At 45.3% G+C, this 26,532-nt stretch overlaps 27 non-coding genes across 27 annotated transcripts; all 27 read right to left on the reverse strand.

Moving 5' to 3' along the window:
* Nucleotides 1-379: 379 nt before the first annotated feature.
* Nucleotides 380-494, reverse strand: LOC146774194 (U5 spliceosomal RNA). The gene has a single exon (XR_014973836.1). It is a non-coding gene; the product is annotated as a U5 spliceosomal RNA (small nuclear RNA).
* An 852-nt stretch (nucleotides 495-1,346) lies between these two features.
* Nucleotides 1,347-1,461, reverse strand: LOC146774195 (U5 spliceosomal RNA). The gene has a single exon (XR_014974031.1). It is a non-coding gene; the product is annotated as a U5 spliceosomal RNA (small nuclear RNA).
* An 866-nt stretch (nucleotides 1,462-2,327) lies between these two features.
* Nucleotides 2,328-2,442, reverse strand: LOC146774196 (U5 spliceosomal RNA). The gene has a single exon (XR_014973838.1). It is a non-coding gene; the product is annotated as a U5 spliceosomal RNA (small nuclear RNA).
* An 852-nt stretch (nucleotides 2,443-3,294) lies between these two features.
* On the reverse strand, nucleotides 3,295-3,409 carry LOC146774197 (U5 spliceosomal RNA). The gene has a single exon (XR_014974790.1). It is a non-coding gene; the product is annotated as a U5 spliceosomal RNA (small nuclear RNA).
* Nucleotides 3,410-4,261: 852 nt separating this feature from the next.
* On the reverse strand, nucleotides 4,262-4,376 carry LOC146774198 (U5 spliceosomal RNA). Its single transcript, XR_014974351.1, has one exon. It is a non-coding gene; the product is annotated as a U5 spliceosomal RNA (small nuclear RNA).
* Nucleotides 4,377-5,265: 889 nt separating this feature from the next.
* On the reverse strand, nucleotides 5,266-5,380 carry LOC146774199 (U5 spliceosomal RNA). Its single transcript, XR_014973839.1, has one exon. It is a non-coding gene; the product is annotated as a U5 spliceosomal RNA (small nuclear RNA).
* An 839-nt stretch (nucleotides 5,381-6,219) lies between these two features.
* On the reverse strand, nucleotides 6,220-6,334 carry LOC146774200 (U5 spliceosomal RNA). The gene has a single exon (XR_014972675.1). It is a non-coding gene; the product is annotated as a U5 spliceosomal RNA (small nuclear RNA).
* Nucleotides 6,335-7,173: 839 nt separating this feature from the next.
* On the reverse strand, nucleotides 7,174-7,288 carry LOC146774201 (U5 spliceosomal RNA). Its single transcript, XR_014974032.1, has one exon. It is a non-coding gene; the product is annotated as a U5 spliceosomal RNA (small nuclear RNA).
* An 839-nt stretch (nucleotides 7,289-8,127) lies between these two features.
* On the reverse strand, nucleotides 8,128-8,242 carry LOC146774202 (U5 spliceosomal RNA). The gene has a single exon (XR_014974033.1). It is a non-coding gene; the product is annotated as a U5 spliceosomal RNA (small nuclear RNA).
* Nucleotides 8,243-9,108: 866 nt separating this feature from the next.
* Nucleotides 9,109-9,223, reverse strand: LOC146774203 (U5 spliceosomal RNA). Its single transcript, XR_014973840.1, has one exon. It is a non-coding gene; the product is annotated as a U5 spliceosomal RNA (small nuclear RNA).
* Nucleotides 9,224-10,075: 852 nt separating this feature from the next.
* On the reverse strand, nucleotides 10,076-10,190 carry LOC146774204 (U5 spliceosomal RNA). The gene has a single exon (XR_014974791.1). It is a non-coding gene; the product is annotated as a U5 spliceosomal RNA (small nuclear RNA).
* Nucleotides 10,191-11,042: 852 nt separating this feature from the next.
* On the reverse strand, nucleotides 11,043-11,157 carry LOC146774205 (U5 spliceosomal RNA). Its single transcript, XR_014974353.1, has one exon. It is a non-coding gene; the product is annotated as a U5 spliceosomal RNA (small nuclear RNA).
* An 889-nt stretch (nucleotides 11,158-12,046) lies between these two features.
* LOC146774206 (U5 spliceosomal RNA) lies at nucleotides 12,047-12,161 on the reverse strand. Its single transcript, XR_014973841.1, has one exon. It is a non-coding gene; the product is annotated as a U5 spliceosomal RNA (small nuclear RNA).
* An 851-nt stretch (nucleotides 12,162-13,012) lies between these two features.
* On the reverse strand, nucleotides 13,013-13,127 carry LOC146774207 (U5 spliceosomal RNA). Its single transcript, XR_014974631.1, has one exon. It is a non-coding gene; the product is annotated as a U5 spliceosomal RNA (small nuclear RNA).
* Nucleotides 13,128-13,979: 852 nt separating this feature from the next.
* Nucleotides 13,980-14,094, reverse strand: LOC146774208 (U5 spliceosomal RNA). The gene has a single exon (XR_014974034.1). It is a non-coding gene; the product is annotated as a U5 spliceosomal RNA (small nuclear RNA).
* An 875-nt stretch (nucleotides 14,095-14,969) lies between these two features.
* Nucleotides 14,970-15,084, reverse strand: LOC146774209 (U5 spliceosomal RNA). Its single transcript, XR_014974035.1, has one exon. It is a non-coding gene; the product is annotated as a U5 spliceosomal RNA (small nuclear RNA).
* An 852-nt stretch (nucleotides 15,085-15,936) lies between these two features.
* Nucleotides 15,937-16,051, reverse strand: LOC146774210 (U5 spliceosomal RNA). The gene has a single exon (XR_014972676.1). It is a non-coding gene; the product is annotated as a U5 spliceosomal RNA (small nuclear RNA).
* An 852-nt stretch (nucleotides 16,052-16,903) lies between these two features.
* Nucleotides 16,904-17,018, reverse strand: LOC146774211 (U5 spliceosomal RNA). The gene has a single exon (XR_014972677.1). It is a non-coding gene; the product is annotated as a U5 spliceosomal RNA (small nuclear RNA).
* Nucleotides 17,019-17,870: 852 nt separating this feature from the next.
* Nucleotides 17,871-17,985, reverse strand: LOC146774212 (U5 spliceosomal RNA). Its single transcript, XR_014974036.1, has one exon. It is a non-coding gene; the product is annotated as a U5 spliceosomal RNA (small nuclear RNA).
* An 875-nt stretch (nucleotides 17,986-18,860) lies between these two features.
* Nucleotides 18,861-18,975, reverse strand: LOC146774213 (U5 spliceosomal RNA). Its single transcript, XR_014974038.1, has one exon. It is a non-coding gene; the product is annotated as a U5 spliceosomal RNA (small nuclear RNA).
* An 852-nt stretch (nucleotides 18,976-19,827) lies between these two features.
* Nucleotides 19,828-19,942, reverse strand: LOC146774214 (U5 spliceosomal RNA). Its single transcript, XR_014972678.1, has one exon. It is a non-coding gene; the product is annotated as a U5 spliceosomal RNA (small nuclear RNA).
* Nucleotides 19,943-20,808: 866 nt separating this feature from the next.
* Nucleotides 20,809-20,923, reverse strand: LOC146774215 (U5 spliceosomal RNA). Its single transcript, XR_014973842.1, has one exon. It is a non-coding gene; the product is annotated as a U5 spliceosomal RNA (small nuclear RNA).
* An 852-nt stretch (nucleotides 20,924-21,775) lies between these two features.
* LOC146774216 (U5 spliceosomal RNA) lies at nucleotides 21,776-21,890 on the reverse strand. Its single transcript, XR_014974820.1, has one exon. It is a non-coding gene; the product is annotated as a U5 spliceosomal RNA (small nuclear RNA).
* An 852-nt stretch (nucleotides 21,891-22,742) lies between these two features.
* LOC146774217 (U5 spliceosomal RNA) lies at nucleotides 22,743-22,857 on the reverse strand. The gene has a single exon (XR_014974354.1). It is a non-coding gene; the product is annotated as a U5 spliceosomal RNA (small nuclear RNA).
* An 889-nt stretch (nucleotides 22,858-23,746) lies between these two features.
* Nucleotides 23,747-23,861, reverse strand: LOC146774218 (U5 spliceosomal RNA). Its single transcript, XR_014973843.1, has one exon. It is a non-coding gene; the product is annotated as a U5 spliceosomal RNA (small nuclear RNA).
* Nucleotides 23,862-24,712: 851 nt separating this feature from the next.
* Nucleotides 24,713-24,827, reverse strand: LOC146774219 (U5 spliceosomal RNA). The gene has a single exon (XR_014974632.1). It is a non-coding gene; the product is annotated as a U5 spliceosomal RNA (small nuclear RNA).
* An 852-nt stretch (nucleotides 24,828-25,679) lies between these two features.
* On the reverse strand, nucleotides 25,680-25,794 carry LOC146774220 (U5 spliceosomal RNA). Its single transcript, XR_014974039.1, has one exon. It is a non-coding gene; the product is annotated as a U5 spliceosomal RNA (small nuclear RNA).
* Between the last annotated feature and the right edge of the window lie 738 nt (nucleotides 25,795-26,532).

The raw sequence follows: 26,532 nt of genomic DNA on the forward strand, positions 1-26,532 counted from the left end.
AAGCTGACTCAGGATTGGCGACCTCTCGGGGCACCTCTAACGGGCACAAATAACGGGCAAGCCCTATGAAAAGCACAGCATGAGTCTTGGTCCCACCTTTAAAAAGGAGGGTGACCTCTGGGATCTGGCAGCAGGATCTTTGGGAGATAAGAAAATATACTGCCTGCGATCGTGAAGTTTCAAGTCAGTCAAGAAAAGCAATCTCATGCACTGCACAAGCTCTTTCCCATGAGGCACCTCTCCTGCACTCTGTTTATGCAAATGAGCAAGCAGAGAGCTCAGGAATAAAACACCAAACTCATGTCCCCCAAAAAAAGCAGCAGACAATTGCTGGATATTCCCCAACTTGTAATGCTTTTCTTTTAAACAAATGATAAACAGCCTCACCTGTGGCAAGGCTTAAAAAAATTGAATAAACTCTTAAATGTTCCTCTCCACGGAAATCTTTAGTAAAAGGCGAAAGATTTTTTCGTTTTGAAGAGAAACCAGAATAAGTGACAATATAGCTCTCTAGGGTAAGTGGCGGCACATCAAAGACCCTGTCATTGCGAGGGTGAGGACCTGAAAGGTATTTTCAGGCTCTAAGAAAGAGGGCGAGAACCAGGCCGGTGGGCAAAACAGGCCAACATTTCAAAGTCTCTGCTCAAGGCACAAAAAGGTGGACTGTTCACATGTGTATGTCTGGGAATATGCAAATTTCTTTTGTACTCACCTCAGCTCATTAGGAGTTGTCGGGGCTGCTGGGGAAGGGGAACAGGAAATGTGAATCAGGCTTTTAGTTAAGTGGCACTGTAGGCCTTTTGTCCCCTAGCCATTTTACGCTTTCAACACGCTCTACACATAGCCATGGACCGTATGTGCCTTTTTCACACGTACTTTCATTAAACCTGAATATAGAAGGATATATCTGTCTAGGCTGGAGACACGTGAAACAAGTCTGACGTGCCCCTTCAAGTCTACCTGAGAGGAAGCGGACTCAGGATTGGCGACCTCTCAGGGCACCTCCAACGGGCACAAATAACGGGCAAGCCCTATGAAAAGCACAGCATGAGTCTTGGTCCCACCTTTAAAAAGGAGGGTGACCTCTGGGATCTGGCAGCAGGATCTTTGGGAGATAAGAAAATATACTGCCTGCGATCGTGTAGTTTCAAGTCAGTCAAGAAAAGCAATCTCATGCACTGCACAAGCTCTTTCCCATGAGGCACCTCTCCTGCACTCTGTTTATGCAAATGAGCAAGCAGAGAGCTCAGGAATAAAACACCAAACTCATGTCCCCCAAACAAGCAGCAGACAATTGCTGGATATTCCCCAACTTCTAATGCTTTTCTTTTAAACAAATGATAAACAGCCTCACCTGTGGCAAGGATTAAAAAAATTGAATAAACTCTTAAATGTTCCTCTCCACGGAAATCTTTAGTAAAAGGCGAAAGATTTTTTCGTTTTGAAGAGAAACCAGAGTAAGCGACAATATAGCTCTCTAGGGTAAGTGGCGGCACATCAAAGACCCTGTCATTGCGAGGGTGAGGACCTGAAAGGTATTTTCAGGCTCTAAGAAAGAGGGCGAGAACCAGGCCGGTGGGCAAAACAGGCCAACATTTCAAAGTCTCTGCTCAAGGTACAAAAAGGTGGACTGTTCACATGTGTATGTCTGGGAATATGCAAATTTCTTTTGTACTCACCTCAGCTCATTAGGAGTTGTCGGGGCTGCTGGGGAAGGGGAACAGGAAATGTGAATCAGGCTTTTAGTTAAGTGGCACTGTAGGCCTTTTGTCCCCTAGCCATTTTACGCTTTCAACACGCTCTACACATAGCCATGCACCGTATGTGCCTTTTTCACACGTACTTTCATTAAACCTGAATATAGAAGGATATATCTGTCTAGGCTGGAGACACGTGAAACAAGTCTGACGTGCCCCTTCAAGTCTACCTGAGAGGAAGCTGACTCAGGATTGGCGACCTCTCAGGGCACCTCGAACGGGCACAAATAACGGGCACAAATAACGGGCAAGCCCTATGAAAAGCACAGCATGAGTCTTGGTCCCACCTTTAAAAAGGAGGGTGACCTCTGGGATCTGGCAGCAGGATCTTTGGGAGATAAGAAAATATACTGCCTGCGATCGTGAAGTTTCAAGTCAGTCAAGAAAAGCAATCTCATGCACTGCACAAGCTCTTTCCCATGAGGCACCTCTCCTGCACTCTGTTTATGCAAATGAGCAAGCAGAGAGCTCAGGAATAAAACACCAAACTCATGTCCCCCAAAAAAAGCAGCAGACAATTGCTGGATATTCCCCAACTTGTAATGCTTTTCTTTTAAACAAATGATAAACAGCCTCACCTGTGGCAAGGCTTAAAAAAATTGAATAAACTCTTAAATGTTCCTCTCCACGGAAATCTTTAGTAAAAGGCGAAAGATTTTTTCGTTTTGAAGAGAAACCAGAATAAGTGACAATATAGCTCTCTAGGGTAAGTGGCGGCACATCAAAGACCCTGTCATTGCGAGGGTGAGGACCTGAAAGGTATTTTCAGGCTCTAAGAAAGAGGGCGAGAACCAGGCCGGTGGGCAAAACAGGCCAACATTTCAAAGTCTCTGCTCAAGGTACAAAAAGGTGGACTGTTCACATGTGTATGTCTGGGAATATGCAAATTTCTTTTGTACTCACCTCAGCTCATTAGGAGTTGTCGGGGCTGCTGGGGAAGGGGAACAGGAAATGTGAATCAGGCTTTTAGTTAAGTGGCACTGTAGGCCTTTTGTCCCCTAGCCATTTTACGCTTTCAACACGCTCTACACATAGCCATGCACCGTATGTGCCTTTTTCACACGTACTTTCATTAAACCTGAATATAGAAGGATATATCTGTCTAGGCTGGAGACACGTGAAACAAGTCTGACGTGCCCCTTCAAGTCTACCTGAGAGGAAGCGGACTCAGGATTGGCGACCTCTCAGGGCACCTCCAACGGGCACAAATAACGGGCAAGCCCTATGAAAAGCACAGCATGAGTCTTGGTCCCACCTTTAAAAAGGAGGGTGACCTCTGGGATCTGGCAGCAGGATCTTTGGGAGATAAGAAAATATACTGCCTGCGATCGTGTAGTTTCAAGTCAGTCAAGAAAAGCAATCTCATGCACTGCACAAGCTCTTTCCCATGAGGCACCTCTCCTGCACTCTGTTTATGCAAATGAGCAAGCAGAGAGCTCAGGAATAAAACACCAAACTCATGTCCCCCAAAAAAGCAGCAGACAATTGCTGGATATTCCCCAACTTCTAATGCTTTTCTTTTAAACAAATGATAAACAGCCTCACCTGTGGCAAGGCTTAAAAAAATTGAATAAACTCTTAAATGTTCCTCTCCACGGAAATCTTTAGTAAAAGGCGAAAAAAATTTTCGTTTTGAAGAGAAACCAGAGTAAGTGACAATATAGCTCTCTAGGGTAAGTGGCGGCACATCAAAGACCCTGTCATTGCGAGGGTGAGGACCTGAAAGGTATTTTCAGGCTCTAAGAAAGAGGGCGAGAACCAGGCCGGTGGGCAAAACAGGCCAACATTTCAAAGTCTCTGCTCAAGGTACAAAAAGGTGGACTGTTCACATGTGTATGTCTGGGAATATGCAAATTTCTTTTGTACTCACCTCAGCTCATTAGGAGTTGTCGGGGCTGCTGGGGAAGGGGAACAGGAAATGTGAATCAGGCTTTTAGTTAAGTGGCACTGTAGGCCTTTTGTCCCCTAGCCATTTTACGCTTTCAACACGCTCTACACATAGCCATGCACCGTATGTGCCTTTTTCACACGTACTTTCATTAAACCTGAATATAGAAGGATATATCTGTCTAGGCTGGAGACACGTGAAACAAGTCTGACGTGCCCCTTCAAGTCTACCTGAGAGGAAGCGGACTCAGGATTGGCGACCTCTCAGGGCACCTCCAACGGGCACAAATAACGGGCAAGCCCTATGAAAAGCACAGCATGAGTCTTGGTCCCACCTTTAAAAAGGAGGGTGACCTCTGGGATCTGGCAGCAGGATCTTTGGGAGATAAGAAAATATACTGCCTGCGATCGTGTAGTTTCAAGTCAGTCAAGAAAAGCAATCTCATGCACTGCACAAGCTCTTTCCCATGAGGCACCTCTCCTGCACTCTGTTTATGCAAATGAGCAAGCAGAGAGCTCAGGAATAAAACACCAAACTCATGTCCCCCAAAAAAGCAGCAGACAATTGCTGGATATTCCCCAACTTCTAATGCTTTTCTTTTAAACAAATGATAAACAGCCTCACCTGTGGCAAGGATTAAAAAAATTGAATAAACTCTTAAATGTTCCTCTCCACGGAAATCTTTAGTAAAAGGCGAAAGATTTTTTCGCTTTGAAGAGAAACCAGAGTAAGTGACAATATAGCTCTCTAGGGTAAGTGGCGGCACATCAAAGACCCTGTCATTGCGAGGGTGAGGACCTGAAAGGTATTTTCAGGCTCTAAGAAAGAGGGCGAGAACCAGGCCGGTGGGCAAAACAGGCCAACATTTCAAAGTCTCTGCTCAAGGTACAAAAAGGTGGACTGTTCACATGTGTATGTCTGGGAATATGCAAATTTCTTTTGTACTCACCTCAGCTCATTAGGAGTTGTCGGGGCTGCTGGGGAAGGGGAACAGGAAATGTGAATCAGGCTTTTAGTTAAGTGGCACTGTAGGCCTTTTGTCCCCTAGCCATTTTACGCTTTCAACACCATCCCTCCAATCGATATGCTCAGAGCCACCACTGTGCTCTACACATAGCCATGCACCGTATGTGCCTTTTTCACACGTACTTTCATTAAACCTGAATATAGAAGGATATATCTGTCTAGGCTGGAGACATGTGAAACAAGTCTGACGTGCCCCTTCAAGTCTACCTGAGAGGAAGCTGACTCAGGATTGGCGACCTCTCAGGGCACCTCTAACGGGCACAAATAACGGGCAAGCCCTATGAAAAGCACAGCATGAGTCTTGGTCCCACCTTTAAAAAGGAGGGTGACCTCTGGGATCTGGCAGCAGGATCTTTGGGAGATAAGAAAATATACTGCCTGCGATCGTGAAGTTTCAAGTCAGTCAAGAAAAGCAATCTCATGCACTGCACAAGCTCTTTCCCATGAGGCACCTCTCCTGCACTCTGTTTATGCAAATGAGCAAGCAGAGAGCTCAGGAATAAAACACCAAACTCATGTCCCCCAAAAAAAGCAGCAGACAATTGCTGGATATTCCCCAACTTGTAATGCTTTTCTTTTAAACAAATGATAAACAGCCTCACCTGTGGCAAGGCTTAAAAAAATTGAATAAACTCTTAAATGTTCCTCTCCACGGAAATCTTTAGTAAAAGGCGAAAGATTTTTTCGTTTTGAAGAGAAACCAGAATAAGTGACAATATAGCTCTCTAGGGTAAGTGGCGGCACATCAAAGACCCTGTCATTGCGAGGGTGAGGACCTGAAAGGTATTTTCAGGCTCTAAGAAAGAGGGCGAGAACCAGGCCGGTGGGCAAAACAGGCCAACATTTCAAAGTCTCTGCTCAAGGTACAAAAAGGTGGACTGTTCACATGTGTATGTCTGGGAATATGCAAATTTCTTTTGTACTCACCTCAGCTCATTAGGAGTTGTCGGGGCTGCTGGGGAAGGGGAACAGGAAATGTGAATCAGGCTTTTAGTTAAGTGGCACTGTAGGCCTTTTGTCCCCTAGCCATTTTACGCTTTCAACACGCTCTACACATAGCCATGCACCGTATGTGCCTTTTTCACACGTACTTTCATTAAACCTGAATATAGAAGGATATATCTGTCTAGGCTGGAGACACGTGAAACAAGTCTGACGTGCCCCTTCAAGTCTACCTGAGAGGAAGCTGACTCAGGATTGGCGACCTCAACGGGCACCTCTAACGGGCAAGCCCTATGAAAAGCACAGCATGAGTCTTGGTCCCACCTTTAAAAAGGAGGGTGACCTCTGGGATCTGGCAGCAGGATCTTTGGGAGATAAGAAAATATACTGCCTGCGATCGTGAAGTTTCAAGTCAGTCAAGAAAAGCAATCTCATGCACTGCACAAGCTCTTTCCCATGAGGCACCTCTCCTGCACTCTGTTTATGCAAATGAGCAAGCAGAGAGCTCAGGAATAAAACACCAAACTCATGTCCCCCAAAAAAGCAGCAGACAATTGCTGGATATTCCCCAACTTGTAATGCTTTTCTTTTAAACAAATGATAAACAGCCTCACCTGTGGCAAGGCTTAAAAAAATTGAATAAACTCTTAAATGTTCCTCTCCACGGAAATCTTTAGTAAAAGGCGAAAGATTTTTTCGTTTTGAAGAGAAACCAGAGTAAGTGACAATATAGCTCTCTAGGGTAAGTGGCGGCACATCAAAGACCCTGTCATTGCGAGGGTGAGGACCTGAAAGGTATTTTCAGGCTCTAAGAAAGAGGGCGAGAACCAGGCCGGTGGGCAAAACAGGCCAACATTTCAAAGTCTCTGCTCAAGGTACAAAAAGGTGGACTGTTCACATGTGTATGTCTGGGAATATGCAAATTTCTTTTGTACTCACCTCAGCTCATTAGGAGTTGTCGGGGCTGCTGGGGAAGGGGAACAGGAAATGTGAATCAGGCTTTTAGTTAAGTGGCACTGTAGGCCTTTTGTCCCCTAGCCATTTTACGCTTTCAACACGCTCTACACATAGCCATGCACCGTATGTGCCTTTTTCACACGTACTTTCATTAAACCTGAATATAGAAGGATATATCTGTCTAGGCTGGAGACACGTGAAACAAGTCTGACGTGCCCCTTCAAGTCTACCTGAGAGGAAGCTGACTCAGGATTGGCGACCTCAACGGGCACAAATAACGGGCAAGCCCTATGAAAAGCACAGCATGAGTCTTGGTCCCACCTTTAAAAAGGAGGGTGACCTCTGGGATCTGGCAGCAGGATCTTTGGGAGATAAGAAAATATACTGCCTGCGATCGTGTAGTTTCAAGTCAGTCAAGAAAAGCAATCTCATGCACTGCACAAGCTCTTTCCCATGAGGCACCTCTCCTGCACTCTGTTTATGCAAATGAGCAAGCAGAGAGCTCAGGAATAAAACACCAAACTCATGTCCCCCAAACAAGCAGCAGACAATTGCTGGATATTCCCCAACTTCTAATGCTTTTCTTTTAAACAAATGATAAACAGCCTCACCTGTGGCAAGGATTAAAAAAATTGAATAAACTCTTAAATGTTCCTCTCCACGGAAATCTTTAGTAAAAGGCGAAAGATTTTTTCGTTTTGAAGAGAAACCAGAGTAAGCGACAATATAGCTCTCTAGGGTAAGTGGCGGCACATCAAAGACCCTGTCATTGCGAGGGTGAGGACCTGAAAGGTATTTTCAGGCTCTAAGAAAGAGGGCGAGAACCAGGCCGGTGGGCAAAACAGGCCAACATTTCAAAGTCTCTGCTCAAGGTACAAAAAGGTGGACTGTTCACATGTGTATGTCTGGGAATATGCAAATTTCTTTTGTACTCACCTCAGCTCATTAGGAGTTGTCGGGGCTGCTGGGGAAGGGGAACAGGAAATGTGAATCAGGCTTTTAGTTAAGTGGCACTGTAGGCCTTTTGTCCCCTAGCCATTTTACGCTTTCAACACGCTCTACACATAGCCATGCACCGTATGTGCCTTTTTCACACGTACTTTCATTAAACCTGAATATAGAAGGATATATCTGTCTAGGCTGGAGACACGTGAAACAAGTCTGACGTGCCCCTTCAAGTCTACCTGAGAGGAAGCTGACTCAGGATTGGCGACCTCAACGGGCACAAATAACGGGCAAGCCCTATGAAAAGCACAGCATGAGTCTTGGTCCCACCTTTAAAAAGGAGGGTGACCTCTGGGATCTGGCAGCAGGATCTTTGGGAGATAAGAAAATATACTGCCTGCGATCGTGTAGTTTCAAGTCAGTCAAGAAAAGCAATCTCATGCACTGCACAAGCTCTTTCCCATGAGGCACCTCTCCTGCACTCTGTTTATGCAAATGAGCAAGCAGAGAGCTCAGGAATAAAACACCAAACTCATGTCCCCCAAACAAGCAGCAGACAATTGCTGGATATTCCCCAACTTCTAATGCTTTTCTTTTAAACAAATGATAAACAGCCTCACCTGTGGCAAGGATTAAAAAAATTGAATAAACTCTTAAATGTTCCTCTCCACGGAAATCTTTAGTAAAAGGCGAAAGATTTTTTCGTTTTGAAGAGAAACCAGAGTAAGCGACAATATAGCTCTCTAGGGTAAGTGGCGGCACATCAAAGACCCTGTCATTGCGAGGGTGAGGACCTGAAAGGTATTTTCAGGCTCTAAGAAAGAGGGCGAGAACCAGGCCGGTGGGCAAAACAGGCCAACATTTCAAAGTCTCTGCTCAAGGTACAAAAAGGTGGACTGTTCACATGTGTATGTCTGGGAATATGCAAATTTCTTTTGTACTCACCTCAGCTCATTAGGAGTTGTCGGGGCTGCTGGGGAAGGGGAACAGGAAATGTGAATCAGGCTTTTAGTTAAGTGGCACTGTAGGCCTTTTGTCCCCTAGCCATTTTACGCTTTCAACACGCTCTACACATAGCCATGCACCGTATGTGCCTTTTTCACACGTACTTTCATTAAACCTGAATATAGAAGGATATATCTGTCTAGGCTGGAGACACGTGAAACAAGTCTGACGTGCCCCTTCAAGTCTACCTGAGAGGAAGCTGACTCAGGATTGGCGACCTCTCAGGGCACCTCGAACGGGCACAAATAACGGGCACAAATAACGGGCAAGCCCTATGAAAAGCACAGCATGAGTCTTGGTCCCACCTTTAAAAAGGAGGGTGACCTCTGGGATCTGGCAGCAGGATCTTTGGGAGATAAGAAAATATACTGCCTGCGATCGTGAAGTTTCAAGTCAGTCAAGAAAAGCAATCTCATGCACTGCACAAGCTCTTTCCCATGAGGCACCTCTCCTGCACTCTGTTTATGCAAATGAGCAAGCAGAGAGCTCAGGAATAAAACACCAAACTCATGTCCCCCAAAAAAAGCAGCAGACAATTGCTGGATATTCCCCAACTTGTAATGCTTTTCTTTTAAACAAATGATAAACAGCCTCACCTGTGGCAAGGCTTAAAAAAATTGAATAAACTCTTAAATGTTCCTCTCCACGGAAATCTTTAGTAAAAGGCGAAAGATTTTTTCGTTTTGAAGAGAAACCAGAATAAGTGACAATATAGCTCTCTAGGGTAAGTGGCGGCACATCAAAGACCCTGTCATTGCGAGGGTGAGGACCTGAAAGGTATTTTCAGGCTCTAAGAAAGAGGGCGAGAACCAGGCCGGTGGGCAAAACAGGCCAACATTTCAAAGTCTCTGCTCAAGGTACAAAAAGGTGGACTGTTCACATGTGTATGTCTGGGAATATGCAAATTTCTTTTGTACTCACCTCAGCTCATTAGGAGTTGTCGGGGCTGCTGGGGAAGGGGAACAGGAAATGTGAATCAGGCTTTTAGTTAAGTGGCACTGTAGGCCTTTTGTCCCCTAGCCATTTTACGCTTTCAACACGCTCTACACATAGCCATGCACCGTATGTGCCTTTTTCACACGTACTTTCATTAAACCTGAATATAGAAGGATATATCTGTCTAGGCTGGAGACACGTGAAACAAGTCTGACGTGCCCCTTCAAGTCTACCTGAGAGGAAGCGGACTCAGGATTGGCGACCTCTCAGGGCACCTCCAACGGGCACAAATAACGGGCAAGCCCTATGAAAAGCACAGCATGAGTCTTGGTCCCACCTTTAAAAAGGAGGGTGACCTCTGGGATCTGGCAGCAGGATCTTTGGGAGATAAGAAAATATACTGCCTGCGATCGTGTAGTTTCAAGTCAGTCAAGAAAAGCAATCTCATGCACTGCACAAGCTCTTTCCCATGAGGCACCTCTCCTGCACTCTGTTTATGCAAATGAGCAAGCAGAGAGCTCAGGAATAAAACACCAAACTCATGTCCCCCAAAAAAGCAGCAGACAATTGCTGGATATTCCCCAACTTCTAATGCTTTTCTTTTAAACAAATGATAAACAGCCTCACCTGTGGCAAGGCTTAAAAAAATTGAATAAACTCTTAAATGTTCCTCTCCACGGAAATCTTTAGTAAAAGGCGAAAAAAATTTTCGTTTTGAAGAGAAACCAGAGTAAGTGACAATATAGCTCTCTAGGGTAAGTGGCGGCACATCAAAGACCCTGTCATTGCGAGGGTGAGGACCTGAAAGGTATTTTCAGGCTCTAAGAAAGAGGGCGAGAACCAGGCCGGTGGGCAAAACAGGCCAACATTTCAAAGTCTCTGCTCAAGGTACAAAAAGGTGGACTGTTCACATGTGTATGTCTGGGAATATGCAAATTTCTTTTGTACTCACCTCAGCTCATTAGGAGTTGTCGGGGCTGCTGGGGAAGGGGAACAGGAAATGTGAATCAGGCTTTTAGTTAAGTGGCACTGTAGGCCTTTTGTCCCCTAGCCATTTTACGCTTTCAACACGCTCTACACATAGCCATGCACCGTATGTGCCTTTTTCACACGTACTTTCATTAAACCTGAATATAGAAGGATATATCTGTCTAGGCTGGAGACACGTGAAACAAGTCTGACGTGCCCCTTCAAGTCTACCTGAGAGGAAGCGGACTCAGGATTGGCGACCTCTCAGGGCACCTCCAACGGGCACAAATAACGGGCAAGCCCTATGAAAAGCACAGCATGAGTCTTGGTCCCACCTTTAAAAAGGAGGGTGACCTCTGGGATCTGGCAGCAGGATCTTTGGGAGATAAGAAAATATACTGCCTGCGATCGTGTAGTTTCAAGTCAGTCAAGAAAAGCAATCTCATGCACTGCACAAGCTCTTTCCCATGAGGCACCTCTCCTGCACTCTGTTTATGCAAATGAGCAAGCAGAGAGCTCAGGAATAAAACACCAAACTCATGTCCCCCAAAAAAGCAGCAGACAATTGCTGGATATTCCCCAACTTCTAATGCTTTTCTTTTAAACAAATGATAAACAGCCTCACCTGTGGCAAGGATTAAAAAAATTGAATAAACTCTTAAATGTTCCTCTCCACGGAAATCTTTAGTAAAAGGCGAAAGATTTTTTCGCTTTGAAGAGAAACCAGAGTAAGTGACAATATAGCTCTCTAGGGTAAGTGGCGGCACATCAAAGACCCTGTCATTGCGAGGGTGAGGACCTGAAAGGTATTTTCAGGCTCTAAGAAAGAGGGCGAGAACCAGGCCGGTGGGCAAAACAGGCCAACATTTCAAAGTCTCTGCTCAAGGTACAAAAAGGTGGACTGTTCACATGTGTATGTCTGGGAATATGCAAATTTCTTTTGTACTCACCTCAGCTCATTAGGAGTTGTCGGGGCTGCTGGGGAAGGGGAACAGGAAATGTGAATCAGGCTTTTAGTTAAGTGGCACTGTAGGCCTTTTGTCCCCTAGCCATTTTACGCTTTCAACACCATCCCTCCAATCGATATGCTCAGAGCCACCACTGTGCTCTACACATAGCCATGCACCGTATGTGCCTTTTTCACACGTACTTTCATTAAACCTGAATATAGAAGGATATATCTGTCTAGGCTGGAGACATGTGAAACAAGTCTGACGTGCCCCTTCAAGTCTACCTGAGAGGAAGCTGACTCAGGATTGGCGACCTCTCAGGGCACCTCTAACGGGCACAAATAACGGGCAAGCCCTATGAAAAGCACAGCATGAGTCTTGGTCCCACCTTTAAAAAGGAGGGTGACCTCTGGGATCTGGCAGCAGGATCTTTGGGAGATAAGAAAATATACTGCCTGCGATCGTGAAGTTTCAAGTCAGTCAAGAAAAGCAATCTCATGCACTGCACAAGCTCTTTCCCATGAGGCACCTCTCCTGCACTCTGTTTATGCAAATGAGCAAGCAGAGAGCTCAGGAATAAAACACCAAACTCATGTCCCCCAAAAAAAGCAGCAGACAATTGCTGGATATTCCCCAACTTGTAATGCTTTTCTTTTAAACAAATGATAAACAGCCTCACCTGTGGCAAGGCTTAAAAAAATTGAATAAACTCTTAAATGTTCCTCTCCACGGAAATCTTTAGTAAAAGGCGAAAGATTTTTTCGTTTTGAAGAGAAACCAGAATAAGTGACAATATAGCTCTCTAGGGTAAGTGGCGGCACATCAAAGACCCTGTCATTGCGAGGGTGAGGACCTGAAAGGTATTTTCAGGCTCTAAGAAAGAGGGCGAGAACCAGGCCGGTGGGCAAAACAGGCCAACATTTCAAAGTCTCTGCTCAAGGTACAAAAAGGTGGACTGTTCACATGTGTATGTCTGGGAATATGCAAATTTCTTTTGTACTCACCTCAGCTCATTAGGAGTTGTCGGGGCTGCTGGGGAAGGGGAACAGGAAATGTGAATCAGGCTTTTAGTTAAGTGGCACTGTAGGCCTTTTGTCCCCTAGCCATTTTACGCTTTCAACACGCTCTACACATAGCCATGCACCGTATGTGCCTTTTTCACACGTACTTTCATTAAACCTGAATATAGAAGGATATATCTGTCTAGGCTGGAGACACGTGAAACAAGTCTGACGTGCCCCTTCAAGTCTACCTGAGAGGAAGCGGACTCAGGATTGGCGACCTCTCAGGGCACCTCCAACGGGCACAAATAACGGCAAGCCCTATGAAAAGCACAGCATGAGTCTTGGTCCCACCTTTAAAAAGGAGGGTGACCTCTGGGATCTGGCAGCAGGATCTTTGGGAGATAAGAAAATATACTGCCTGCGATCGTGTAGTTTCAAGTCAGTCAAGAAAAGCAATCTCATGCACTGCACAAGCTCTTTCCCATGAGGCACCTCTCCTGCACTCTGTTTATGCAAATGAGCAAGCAGAGAGCTCAGGAATAAAACACCAAACTCATGTCCCCCAAAAAAGCAGCAGACAATTGCTGGATATTCCCCAACTTCTAATGCTTTTCTTTTAAACAAATGATAAACAGCCTCACCTGTGGCAAGGCTTAAAAAAATTGAATAAACTCTTAAATGTTCCTCTCCACGGAAATCTTTAGTAAAAGGCGAAAAAATTTTTCGTTTTGAAGAGAAACCAGAGTAAGTGACAATATAGCTCTCTAGGGTAAGTGGCGGCACATCAAAGACCCTGTCATTGCGAGGGTGAGGACCTGAAAGGTATTTTCAGGCTCTAAGAAAGAGGGCGAGAACCAGGCCGGTGGGCAAAACAGGCCAACATTTCAAAGTCTCTGCTCAAGGTACAAAAAGGTGGACTGTTCACATGTGTATGTCTGGGAATATGCAAATTTCTTTTGTACTCACCTCAGCTCATTAGGAGTTGTCGGGGCTGCTGGGGAAGGGGAACAGGAAATGTGAATCAGGCTTTTAGTTAAGTGGCACTGTAGGCCTTTTGTCCCCTAGCCATTTTACGCTTTCAACACGCTCTACACATAGCCATGCACCGTATGTGCCTTTTTCACACGTACTTTCATTAAACCTGAATATAGAAGGATATATCTGTCTAGGCTGGAGACACGTGAAACAAGTCTGACGTGCCCCTTCAAGTCTACCTGAGAGGAAGCTGACTCAGGATTGGCGACCTCTCAGGGCACCTCTAACGGGCACAAATAACGGGCAAGCCCTATGAAAAGCACAGCATGAGTCTTGGTCCCACCTTTAAAAAGGAGGGTGACCTCTGGGATCTGGCAGCAGGATCTTTGGGAGATAAGAAAATATACTGCCTGCGATCGTGTAGTTTCAAGTCAGTCAAGAAAAGCAATCTCATGCACTGCACAAGCTCTTTCCCATGAGGCACCTCTCCTGCACTCTGTTTATGCAAATGAGCAAGCAGAGAGCTCAGGAATAAAACACCAAACTCATGTCCCCCAAACAAGCAGCAGACAATTGCTGGATATTCCCCAACTTCTAATGCTTTTCTTTTAAACAAATGATAAACAGCCTCACCTGTGGCAAGGATTAAAAAAATTGAATAAACTCTTAAATGTTCCTCTCCACGGAAATCTTTAGTAAAAGGCGAAAGATTTTTTCGTTTTGAAGAGAAACCAGAGTAAGCGACAATATAGCTCTCTAGGGTAAGTGGCGGCACATCAAAGACCCTGTCATTGCGAGGGTGAGGACCTGAAAGGTATTTTCAGGCTCTAAGAAAGAGGGCGAGAACCAGGCCGGTGGGCAAAACAGGCCAACATTTCAAAGTCTCTGCTCAAGGTACAAAAAGGTGGACTGTTCACATGTGTATGTCTGGGAATATGCAAATTTCTTTTGTACTCACCTCAGCTCATTAGGAGTTGTCGGGGCTGCTGGGGAAGGGGAACAGGAAATGTGAATCAGGCTTTTAGTTAAGTGGCACTGTAGGCCTTTTGTCCCCTAGCCATTTTACGCTTTCAACACCATCCCTCCAATCGATATGCTCAGAGCCACCACTGTGCTCTACACATAGCCATGCACCGTATGTGCCTTTTTCACACGTACTTTCATTAAACCTGAATATAGAAGGATATATCTGTCTAGGCTGGAGACATGTGAAACAAGTCTGACGTGCCCCTTCAAGTCTACCTGAGAGGAAGCTGACTCAGGATTGGCGACCTCTCAGGGCACCTCGAACGGGCAAGCCCTATGAAAAGCACAGCATGAGTCTTGGTCCCACCTTTAAAAAGGAGGGTGACCTCTGGGATCTGGCAGCAGGATCTTTGGGAGATAAGAAAATATACTGCCTGCGATCGTGTAGTTTCAAGTCAGTCAAGAAAAGCAATCTCATGCACTGCACAAGCTCTTTCCCATGAGGCACCTCTCCTGCACTCTGTTTATGCAAATGAGCAAGCAGAGAGCTCAGGAATAAAACACCAAACTCATGTCCCCCAAACAAGCAGCAGACAATTGCTGGATATTCCCCAACTTCTAATGCTTTTCTTTTAAACAAATGATAAACAGCCTCACCTGTGGCAAGGATTAAAAAAATTGAATAAACTCTTAAATGTTCCTCTCCACGGAAATCTTTAGTAAAAGGCGAAAGATTTTTTCGTTTTGAAGAGAAACCAGAGTAAGCGACAATATAGCTCTCTAGGGTAAGTGGCGGCACATCAAAGACCCTGTCATTGCGAGGGTGAGGACCTGAAAGGTATTTTCAGGCTCTAAGAAAGAGGGCGAGAACCAGGCCGGTGGGCAAAACAGGCCAACATTTCAAAGTCTCTGCTCAAGGTACAAAAAGGTGGACTGTTCACATGTGTATGTCTGGGAATATGCAAATTTCTTTTGTACTCACCTCAGCTCATTAGGAGTTGTCGGGGCTGCTGGGGAAGGGGAACAGGAAATGTGAATCAGGCTTTTAGTTAAGTGGCACTGTAGGCCTTTTGTCCCCTAGCCATTTTACGCTTTCAACACGCTCTACACATAGCCATGCACCGTATGTGCCTTTTTCACACGTACTTTCATTAAACCTGAATATAGAAGGATATATCTGTCTAGGCTGGAGACACGTGAAACAAGTCTGACGTGCCCCTTCAAGTTTACCTGAGAGGAAGCTGACTCAGGATTGGCGACCTCTCAGGGCACCTCTAACGGGCACAAATAACGGGCAAGCCCTATGAAAAGCACAGCATGAGTCTTGGTCCCACCTTTAAAAAGGAGGGTGACCTCTGGGATCTGGCAGCAGGATCTTTGGGAGATAAGAAAATATACTGCCTGCGATCGTGAAGTTTCAAGTCAGTCAAGAAAAGCAATCTCATGCACTGCACAAGCTCTTTCCCATGAGGCACCTCTCCTGCACTCTGTTTATGCAAATGAGCAAGCAGAGAGCTCAGGAATAAAACACCAAACTCATGTCCCCCAAAAAAGCAGCAGACAATTGCTGGATATTCCCCAACTTCTAATGCTTTTCTTTTAAACAAATGATAAACAGCCTCACCTGTGGCAAGGCTTAAAAAAATTGAATAAACTCTTAAATGTTCCTCTCCACGGAAATCTTTAGTAAAAGGCGAAAGATTTTTTCGTTTTGAAGAGAAACCAGAGTAAGTGACAATATAGCTCTCTAGGGTAAGTGGCGGCACATCAAAGACCCTGTCATTGCGAGGGTGAGGACCTGAAAGGTATTTTCAGGCTCTAAGAAAGAGGGCGAGAACCAGGCCGGTGGGCAAAACAGGCCAACATTTCAAAGTCTCTGCTCAAGGTACAAAAAGGTGGACTGTTCACATGTGTATGTCTGGGAATATGCAAATTTCTTTTGTACTCACCTCAGCTCATTAGGAGTTGTCGGGGCTGCTGGGGAAGGGGAACAGGAAATGTGAATCAGGCTTTTAGTTAAGTGGCACTGTAGGCCTTTTGTCCCCTAGCCATTTTACGCTTTCAACACGCTCTACACATAGCCATGGACCGTATGTGCCTTTTTCACACGTACTTTCATTAAACCTGAATATAGAAGGATATATCTGTCTAGGCTGGAGACACGTGAAACAAGTCTGACGTGCCCCTTCAAGTCTACCTGAGAGGAAGCGGACTCAGGATTGGCGACCTCTCAGGGCACCTCCAACGGGCACAAATAACGGGCAAGCCCTATGAAAAGCACAGCATGAGTCTTGGTCCCACCTTTAAAAAGGAGGGTGACCTCTGGGATCTGGCAGCAGGATCTTTGGGAGATAAGAAAATATACTGCCTGCGATCGTGTAGTTTCAAGTCAGTCAAGAAAAGCAATCTCATGCACTGCACAAGCTCTTTCCCATGAGGCACCTCTCCTGCACTCTGTTTATGCAAATGAGCAAGCAGAGAGCTCAGGAATAAAACACCAAACTCATGTCCCCCAAAAAAGCAGCAGACAATTGCTGGATATTCCCCAACTTCTAATGCTTTTCTTTTAAACAAATGATAAACAGCCTCACCTGTGGCAAGGCTTAAAAAAATTGAATAAACTCTTAAATGTTCCTCTCCACGGAAATCTTTAGTAAAAGGCGAAAGATTTTTTCGTTTTGAAGAGAAACCAGAGTAAGTGACAATATAGCTCTCTAGGGTAAGTGGCGGCACATCAAAGACCCTGTCATTGCGAGGGTGAGGACCTGAAAGGTATTTTCAGGCTCTAAGAAAGAGGGCGAGAACCAGGCCGGTGGGCAAAACAGGCCAACATTTCAAAGTCTCTGCTCAAGGTACAAAAAGGTGGACTGTTCACATGTGTATGTCTGGGAATATGCAAATTTCTTTTGTACTCACCTCAGCTCATTAGGAGTTGTCGGGGCTGCTGGGGAAGGGGAACAGGAAATGTGAATCAGGCTTTTAGTTAAGTGGCACTGTAGGCCTTTTGTCCCCTAGCCATTTTACGCTTTCAACACGCTCTACACATAGCCATGCACCGTATGTGCCTTTTTCACACGTACTTTTATTAAACCTGAATATAGAAGGATATATCTGTCTAGGCTGGAGACACGTGAAACAAGTCTGACGTGCCCCTTCAAGTCTACCTGAGAGGAAGCTGACTCAGGATTGGCGACCTCTCAGGGCACCTCTAACGGGCACAAATAACGGGCAAGCCCTATGAAAAGCACAGCATGAGTCTTGGTCCCACCTTTAAAAAGGAGGGTGACCTCTGGGATCTGGCAGCAGGATCTTTGGGAGATAAGAAAATATACTGCCTGCGATCGTGTAGTTTCAAGTCAGTCAAGAAAAGCAATCTCATGCACTGCACAAGCTCTTTCCCATGAGGCACCTCTCCTGCACTCTGTTTATGCAAATGAGCAAGCAGAGAGCTCAGGAATAAAACACCAAACTCATGTCCCCCAAACAAGCAGCAGACAATTGCTGGATATTCCCCAACTTCTAATGCTTTTCTTTTAAACAAATGATAAACAGCCTCACCTGTGGCAAGGATTAAAAAAATTGAATAAACTCTTAAATGTTCCTCTCCACGGAAATCTTTAGTAAAAGGCGAAAGATTTTTTCGTTTTGAAGAGAAACCAGAGTAAGCGACAATATAGCTCTCTAGGGTAAGTGGCGGCACATCAAAGACCCTGTCATTGCGAGGGTGAGGACCTGAAAGGTATTTTCAGGCTCTAAGAAAGAGGGCGAGAACCAGGCCGGTGGGCAAAACAGGCCAACATTTCAAAGTCTCTGCTCAAGGTACAAAAAGGTGGACTGTTCACATGTGTATGTCTGGGAATATGCAAATTTCTTTTGTACTCACCTCAGCTCATTAGGAGTTGTCGGGGCTGCTGGGGAAGGGGAACAGGAAATGTGAATCAGGCTTTTAGTTAAGTGGCACTGTAGGCCTTTTGTCCCCTAGCCATTTTACGCTTTCAACACCATCCCTCCAATCGATATGCTCAGAGCCACCACTGTGCTCTACACATAGCCATGCACCGTATGTGCCTTTTTCACACGTACTTTCATTAAACCTGAATATAGAAGGATATATCTGTCTAGGCTGGAGACATGTGAAACAAGTCTGACGTGCCCCTTCAAGTCTACCTGAGAGGAAGCTGACTCAGGATTGGCGACCTCTCAGGGCACCTCGAACGGGCAAGCCCTATGAAAAGCACAGCATGAGTCTTGGTCCCACCTTTAAAAAGGAGGGTGACCTCTGGGATCTGGCAGCAGGATCTTTGGGAGATAAGAAAATATACTGCCTGCGATCGTGTAGTTTCAAGTCAGTCAAGAAAAGCAATCTCATGCACTGCACAAGCTCTTTCCCATGAGGCACCTCTCCTGCACTCTGTTTATGCAAATGAGCAAGCAGAGAGCTCAGGAATAAAACACCAAACTCATGTCCCCCAAACAAGCAGCAGACAATTGCTGGATATTCCCCAACTTCTAATGCTTTTCTTTTAAACAAATGATAAACAGCCTCACCTGTGGCAAGGATTAAAAAAATTGAATAAACTCTTAAATGTTCCTCTCCACGGAAATCTTTAGTAAAAGGCGAAAGATTTTTTCGTTTTGAAGAGAAACCAGAGTAAGCGACAATATAGCTCTCTAGGGTAAGTGGCGGCACATCAAAGACCCTGTCATTGCGAGGGTGAGGACCTGAAAGGTATTTTCAGGCTCTAAGAAAGAGGGCGAGAACCAGGCCGGTGGGCAAAACAGGCCAACATTTCAAAGTCTCTGCTCAAGGTACAAAAAGGTGGACTGTTCACATGTGTATGTCTGGGAATATGCAAATTTCTTTTGTACTCACCTCAGCTCATTAGGAGTTGTCGGGGCTGCTGGGGAAGGGGAACAGGAAATGTGAATCAGGCTTTTAGTTAAGTGGCACTGTAGGCCTTTTGTCCCCTAGCCATTTTACGCTTTCAACACGCTCTACACATAGCCATGCACCGTATGTGCCTTTTTCACACGTACTTTCATTAAACCTGAATATAGAAGGATATATCTGTCTAGGCTGGAGACACGTGAAACAAGTCTGACGTGCCCCTTCAAGTTTACCTGAGAGGAAGCTGACTCAGGATTGGCGACCTCTCAGGGCACCTCTAACGGGCACAAATAACGGGCAAGCCCTATGAAAAGCACAGCATGAGTCTTGGTCCCACCTTTAAAAAGGAGGGTGACCTCTGGGATCTGGCAGCAGGATCTTTGGGAGATAAGAAAATATACTGCCTGCGATCGTGAAGTTTCAAGTCAGTCAAGAAAAGCAATCTCATGCACTGCACAAGCTCTTTCCCATGAGGCACCTCTCCTGCACTCTGTTTATGCAAATGAGCAAGCAGAGAGCTCAGGAATAAAACACCAAACTCATGTCCCCCAAAAAAGCAGCAGACAATTGCTGGATATTCCCCAACTTCTAATGCTTTTCTTTTAAACAAATGATAAACAGCCTCACCTGTGGCAAGGCTTAAAAAAATTGAATAAACTCTTAAATGTTCCTCTCCACGGAAATCTTTAGTAAAAGGCGAAAGATTTTTTCGTTTTGAAGAGAAACCAGAGTAAGTGACAATATAGCTCTCTAGGGTAAGTGGCGGCACATCAAAGACCCTGTCATTGCGAGGGTGAGGACCTGAAAGGTATTTTCAGGCTCTAAGAAAGAGGGCGAGAACCAGGCCGGTGGGCAAAACAGGCCAACATTTCAAAGTCTCTGCTCAAGGTACAAAAAGGTGGACTGTTCACATGTGTATGTCTGGGAATATGCAAATTTCTTTTGTACTCACCTCAGCTCATTAGGAGTTGTCGGGGCTGCTGGGGAAGGGGAACAGGAAATGTGAATCAGGCTTTTAGTTAAGTGGCACTGTAGGCCTTTTGTCCCCTAGCCATTTTACGCTTTCAACACGCTCTACACATAGCCATGCACCGTATGTGCCTTTTTCACACGTACTTTCATTAAACCTGAATATAGAAGGATATATCTGTCTAGGCTGGAGACACGTGAAACAAGTCTGACGTGCCCCTTCAAGTCTACCTGAGAGGAAGCTGACTCAGGATTGGCGACCTCTCAGGGCACCTCGAACGGGCACAAATAACGGGCACAAATAACGGGCAAGCCCTATGAAAAGCACAGCATGAGTCTTGGTCCCACCTTTAAAAAGGAGGGTGACCTCTGGGATCTGGCAGCAGGATCTTTGGGAGATAAGAAAATATACTGCCTGCGATCGTGAAGTTTCAAGTCAGTCAAGAAAAGCAATCTCATGCACTGCACAAGCTCTTTCCCATGAGGCACCTCTCCTGCACTCTGTTTATGCAAATGAGCAAGCAGAGAGCTCAGGAATAAAACACCAAACTCATGTCCCCCAAAAAAAGCAGCAGACAATTGCTGGATATTCCCCAACTTGTAATGCTTTTCTTTTAAACAAATGATAAACAGCCTCACCTGTGGCAAGGCTTAAAAAAATTGAATAAACTCTTAAATGTTCCTCTCCACGGAAATCTTTAGTAAAAGGCGAAAGATTTTTTCGTTTTGAAGAGAAACCAGAATAAGTGACAATATAGCTCTCTAGGGTAAGTGGCGGCACATCAAAGACCCTGTCATTGCGAGGGTGAGGACCTGAAAGGTATTTTCAGGCTCTAAGAAAGAGGGCGAGAACCAGGCCGGTGGGCAAAACAGGCCAACATTTCAAAGTCTCTGCTCAAGGTACAAAAAGGTGGACTGTTCACATGTGTATGTCTGGGAATATGCAAATTTCTTTTGTACTCACCTCAGCTCATTAGGAGTTGTCGGGGCTGCTGGGGAAGGGGAACAGGAAATGTGAATCAGGCTTTTAGTTAAGTGGCACTGTAGGCCTTTTGTCCCCTAGCCATTTTACGCTTTCAACACGCTCTACACATAGCCATGCACCGTATGTGCCTTTTTCACACGTACTTTCATTAAACCTGAATATAGAAGGATATATCTGTCTAGGCTGGAGACACGTGAAACAAGTCTGACGTGCCCCTTCAAGTCTACCTGAGAGGAAGCGGACTCAGGATTGGCGACCTCTCAGGGCACCTCCAACGGGCACAAATAACGGGCAAGCCCTATGAAAAGCACAGCATGAGTCTTGGTCCCACCTTTAAAAAGGAGGGTGACCTCTGGGATCTGGCAGCAGGATCTTTGGGAGATAAGAAAATATACTGCCTGCGATCGTGTAGTTTCAAGTCAGTCAAGAAAAGCAATCTCATGCACTGCACAAGCTCTTTCCCATGAGGCACCTCTCCTGCACTCTGTTTATGCAAATGAGCAAGCAGAGAGCTCAGGAATAAAACACCAAACTCATGTCCCCCAAAAAAGCAGCAGACAATTGCTGGATATTCCCCAACTTCTAATGCTTTTCTTTTAAACAAATGATAAACAGCCTCACCTGTGGCAAGGCTTAAAAAAATTGAATAAACTCTTAAATGTTCCTCTCCACGGAAATCTTTAGTAAAAGGCGAAAAAAAATTTCGTTTTGAAGAGAAACCAGAGTAAGTGACAATATAGCTCTCTAGGGTAAGTGGCGGCACATCAAAGACCCTGTCATTGCGAGGGTGAGGACCTGAAAGGTATTTTCAGGCTCTAAGAAAGAGGGCGAGAACCAGGCCGGTGGGCAAAACAGGCCAACATTTCAAAGTCTCTGCTCAAGGTACAAAAAGGTGGACTGTTCACATGTGTATGTCTGGGAATATGCAAATTTCTTTTGTACTCACCTCAGCTCATTAGGAGTTGTCGGGGCTGCTGGGGAAGGGGAACAGGAAATGTGAATCAGGCTTTTAGTTAAGTGGCACTGTAGGCCTTTTGTCCCCTAGCCATTTTACGCTTTCAACACGCTCTACACATAGCCATGCACCGTATGTGCCTTTTTCACACGTACTTTCATTAAACCTGAATATAGAAGGATATATCTGTCTAGGCTGGAGACACGTGAAACAAGTCTGACGTGCCCCTTCAAGTCTACCTGAGAGGAAGCGGACTCAGGATTGGCGACCTCTCAGGGCACCTCCAACGGGCACAAATAACGGGCAAGCCCTATGAAAAGCACAGCATGAGTCTTGGTCCCACCTTTAAAAAGGAGGGTGACCTCTGGGATCTGGCAGCAGGATCTTTGGGAGATAAGAAAATATACTGCCTGCGATCGTGTAGTTTCAAGTCAGTCAAGAAAAGCAATCTCATGCACTGCACAAGCTCTTTCCCATGAGGCACCTCTCCTGCACTCTGTTTATGCAAATGAGCAAGCAGAGAGCTCAGGAATAAAACACCAAACTCATGTCCCCCAAAAAAGCAGCAGACAATTGCTGGATATTCCCCAACTTCTAATGCTTTTCTTTTAAACAAATGATAAACAGCCTCACCTGTGGCAAGGATTAAAAAAATTGAATAAACTCTTAAATGTTCCTCTCCACGGAAATCTTTAGTAAAAGGCGAAAGATTTTTTCGCTTTGAAGAGAAACCAGAGTAAGTGACAATATAGCTCTCTAGGGTAAGTGGCGGCACATCAAAGACCCTGTCATTGCGAGGGTGAGGACCTGAAAGGTATTTTCAGGCTCTAAGAAAGAGGGCGAGAACCAGGCCGGTGGGCAAAACAGGCCAACATTTCAAAGTCTCTGCTCAAGGTACAAAAAGGTGGACTGTTCACATGTGTATGTCTGGGAATATGCAAATTTCTTTTGTACTCACCTCAGCTCATTAGGAGTTGTCGGGGCTGCTGGGGAAGGGGAACAGGAAATGTGAATCAGGCTTTTAGTTAAGTGGCACTGTAGGCCTTTTGTCCCCTAGCCATTTTACGCTTTCAACACCATCCCTCCAATCGATATGCTCAGAGCCACCACTGTGCTCTACACATAGCCATGCACCGTATGTGCCTTTTTCACACGTACTTTCATTAAACCTGAATATAGAAGGATATATCTGTCTAGGCTGGAGACATGTGAAACAAGTCTGACGTGCCCCTTCAAGTCTACCTGAGAGGAAGCTGACTCAGGATTGGCGACCTCTCAGGGCACCTCTAACGGGCACAAATAACGGGCAAGCCCTATGAAAAGCACAGCATGAGTCTTGGTCCCACCTTTAAAAAGGAGGGTGACCTCTGGGATCTGGCAGCAGGATCTTTGGGAGATAAGAAAATATACTGCCTGCGATCGTGAAGTTTCAAGTCAGTCAAGAAAAGCAATCTCATGCACTGCACAAGCTCTTTCCCATGAGGCACCTCTCCTGCACTCTGTTTATGCAAATGAGCAAGCAGAGAGCTCAGGAATAAAACACCAAACTCATGTCCCCCAAAAAAAGCAGCAGACAATTGCTGGATATTCCCCAACTTGTAATGCTTTTCTTTTAAACAAATGATAAACAGCCTCACCTGTGGCAAGGCTTAAAAAAATTGAATAAACTCTTAAATGTTCCTCTCCACGGAAATCTTTAGTAAAAGGCGAAAGATTTTTTCGTTTTGAAGAGAAACCAGAATAAGTGACAATATAGCTCTCTAGGGTAAGTGGCGGCACATCAAAGACCCTGTCATTGCGAGGGTGAGGACCTGAAAGGTATTTTCAGGCTCTAAGAAAGAGGGCGAGAACCAGGCCGGTGGGCAAAACAGGCCAACATTTCAAAGTCTCTGCTCAAGGTACAAAAAGGTGGACTGTTCACATGTGTATGTCTGGGAATATGCAAATTTCTTTTGTACTCACCTCAGCTCATTAGGAGTTGTCGGGGCTGCTGGGGAAGGGGAACAGGAAATGTGAATCAGGCTTTTAGTTAAGTGGCACTGTAGGCCTTTTGTCCCCTAGCCATTTTACGCTTTCAACACGCTCTACACATAGCCATGCACCGTATGTGCCTTTTTCACACGTACTTTCATTAAACCTGAATATAGAAGGATATATCTGTCTAGGCTGGAGACACGTGAAACAAGTCTGACGTGCCCCTTCAAGTCTACCTGAGAGGAAGCGGACTCAGGATTGGCGACCTCTCAGGGCACCTCCAACGGGCACAAATAACGGCAAGCCCTATGAAAAGCACAGCATGAGTCTTGGTCCCACCTTTAAAAAGGAGGGTGACCTCTGGGATCTGGCAGCAGGATCTTTGGGAGATAAGAAAATATACTGCCTGCGATCGTGTAGTTTCAAGTCAGTCAAGAAAAGCAATCTCATGCACTGCACAAGCTCTTTCCCATGAGGCACCTCTCCTGCACTCTGTTTATGCAAATGAGCAAGCAGAGAGCTCAGGAATAAAACACCAAACTCATGTCCCCCAAAAAAGCAGCAGACAATTGCTGGATATTCCCCAACTTCTAATGCTTTTCTTTTAAACAAATGATAAACAGCCTCACCTGTGGCAAGGCTTAAAAAAATTGAATAAACTCTTAAATGTTCCTCTCCACGGAAATCTTTAGTAAAAGGCGAAAAAATTTTTCGTTTTGAAGAGAAACCAGAGTAAGTGACAATATAGCTCTCTAGGGTAAGTGGCGGCACATCAAAGACCCTGTCATTGCGAGGGTGAGGACCTGAAAGGTATTTTCAGGCTCTAAGAAAGAGGGCGAGAACCAGGCCGGTGGGCAAAACAGGCCAACATTTCAAAGTCTCTGCTCAAGGTACAAAAAGGTGGACTGTTCACATGTGTATGTCTGGGAATATGCAAATTTCTTTTGTACTCACCTCAGCTCATTAGGAGTTGTCGGGGCTGCTGGGGAAGGGGAACAGGAAATGTGAATCAGGCTTTTAGTTAAGTGGCACTGTAGGCCTTTTGTCCCCTAGCCATTTTACGCTTTCAACACGCTCTACACATAGCCATGCACCGTATGTGCCTTTTTCACACGTACTTTCATTAAACCTGAATATAGAAGGATATATCTGTCTAGGCTGGAGACACGTGAAACAAGTCTGACGTGCCCCTTCAAGTCTACCTGAGAGGAAGCTGACTCAGGATTGGCGACCTCTCAGGGCACCTCTAACCGGCACAAATAACGGGCAAGCCCTATGAAAAGCACAGCATGAGTCTTGGTCCCACCTTTAAAAAGGAGGGTGACCTCTGGGATCTGGCAGCAGGATCTTTGGGAGATAAGAAAATATACTGCCTGCGATCGTGTAGTTTCAAGTCAGTCAAGAAAAGCAATCTCATGCACTGCACAAGCTCTTTCCCATGAGGCACCTCTCCTGCACTCTGTTTATGCAAATGAGCAAGCAGAGAGCTCAGGAATAAAACACCAAACTCATGTCCCCCAAAAAAGCAGCAGACAATTGCTGGATATTCCCCAACTTCTAATGCATTTCTTTTAAACAAATGATAAACAGCCTCACCTGTGGCAAGGATTAAAAAAATTGAATAAACTCTTAAATGTTCCTCTCCACGGAAATCTTTAGTAAAAGGCGAAAGATTTTTTCGTTTTGAAGAGAAACCAGAGTAAGTGACAATATAGCTCTCTAGGGTAAGTGGCGGCACATCAAAGACCCTGTCATTGCGAGGGTGAGGACCTGAAAGGTATTTTCAGGCTCTAAGAAAGAGGGCGAGAACCAGGCCGGTCGGCAAAACAGGCCAACATTTCAAAGTCTCTGCTCAAGGTACAAAAAGGTGGACTGTTCACATGTGTATGTCTGGGAATATGCAAATTTCTTTTGTACTCACCTCAGCTCATTAGGAGTTGTCGGGGCTGCTGGGGAAGGGGAACAGGAAATGTGAATCAGGCTTTTAGTTAAGTGGCACTGTAGGCCTTTTGTCCCCTAGCCATTTTACGCTTTCAACACCATCCCTCCAATCGATATGCTCAGAGCCACCACTGTGCTCTACACATAGCCATGCACCGTATGTGCCTTTTTCACACGTACTTTCATTAAACCTGAATATAGAAGGATATATCTGTCTAGGCTGGAGACACGTGAAACAAGTCTGACGTGCCCCTTCAAGTCTACCTGAGAGGAAGCGGACTCAGGATTGGCGACCTCTCAGGGCACCTCCAACGGGCACAAATAACGGGCAAGCCCTATGAAAAGCACAGCATGAGTCTTGGTCCCACCTTTAAAAAGGAGGGTGACCTCTGGGATCTGGCAGCAGGATCTTTGGGAGATAAGAAAATATACTGCCTGCGATCGTGTAGTTTCAAGTCAGTCAAGAAAAGCAATCTCATGCACTGCACAAGCTCTTTCCC

This window comes from Triturus cristatus, chromosome 12 (genome assembly GCF_964204655.1).
Source record: "Triturus cristatus chromosome 12, aTriCri1.1, whole genome shotgun sequence".
Lineage (NCBI taxonomy): Eukaryota > Metazoa > Chordata > Amphibia > Caudata > Salamandridae > Triturus > Triturus cristatus.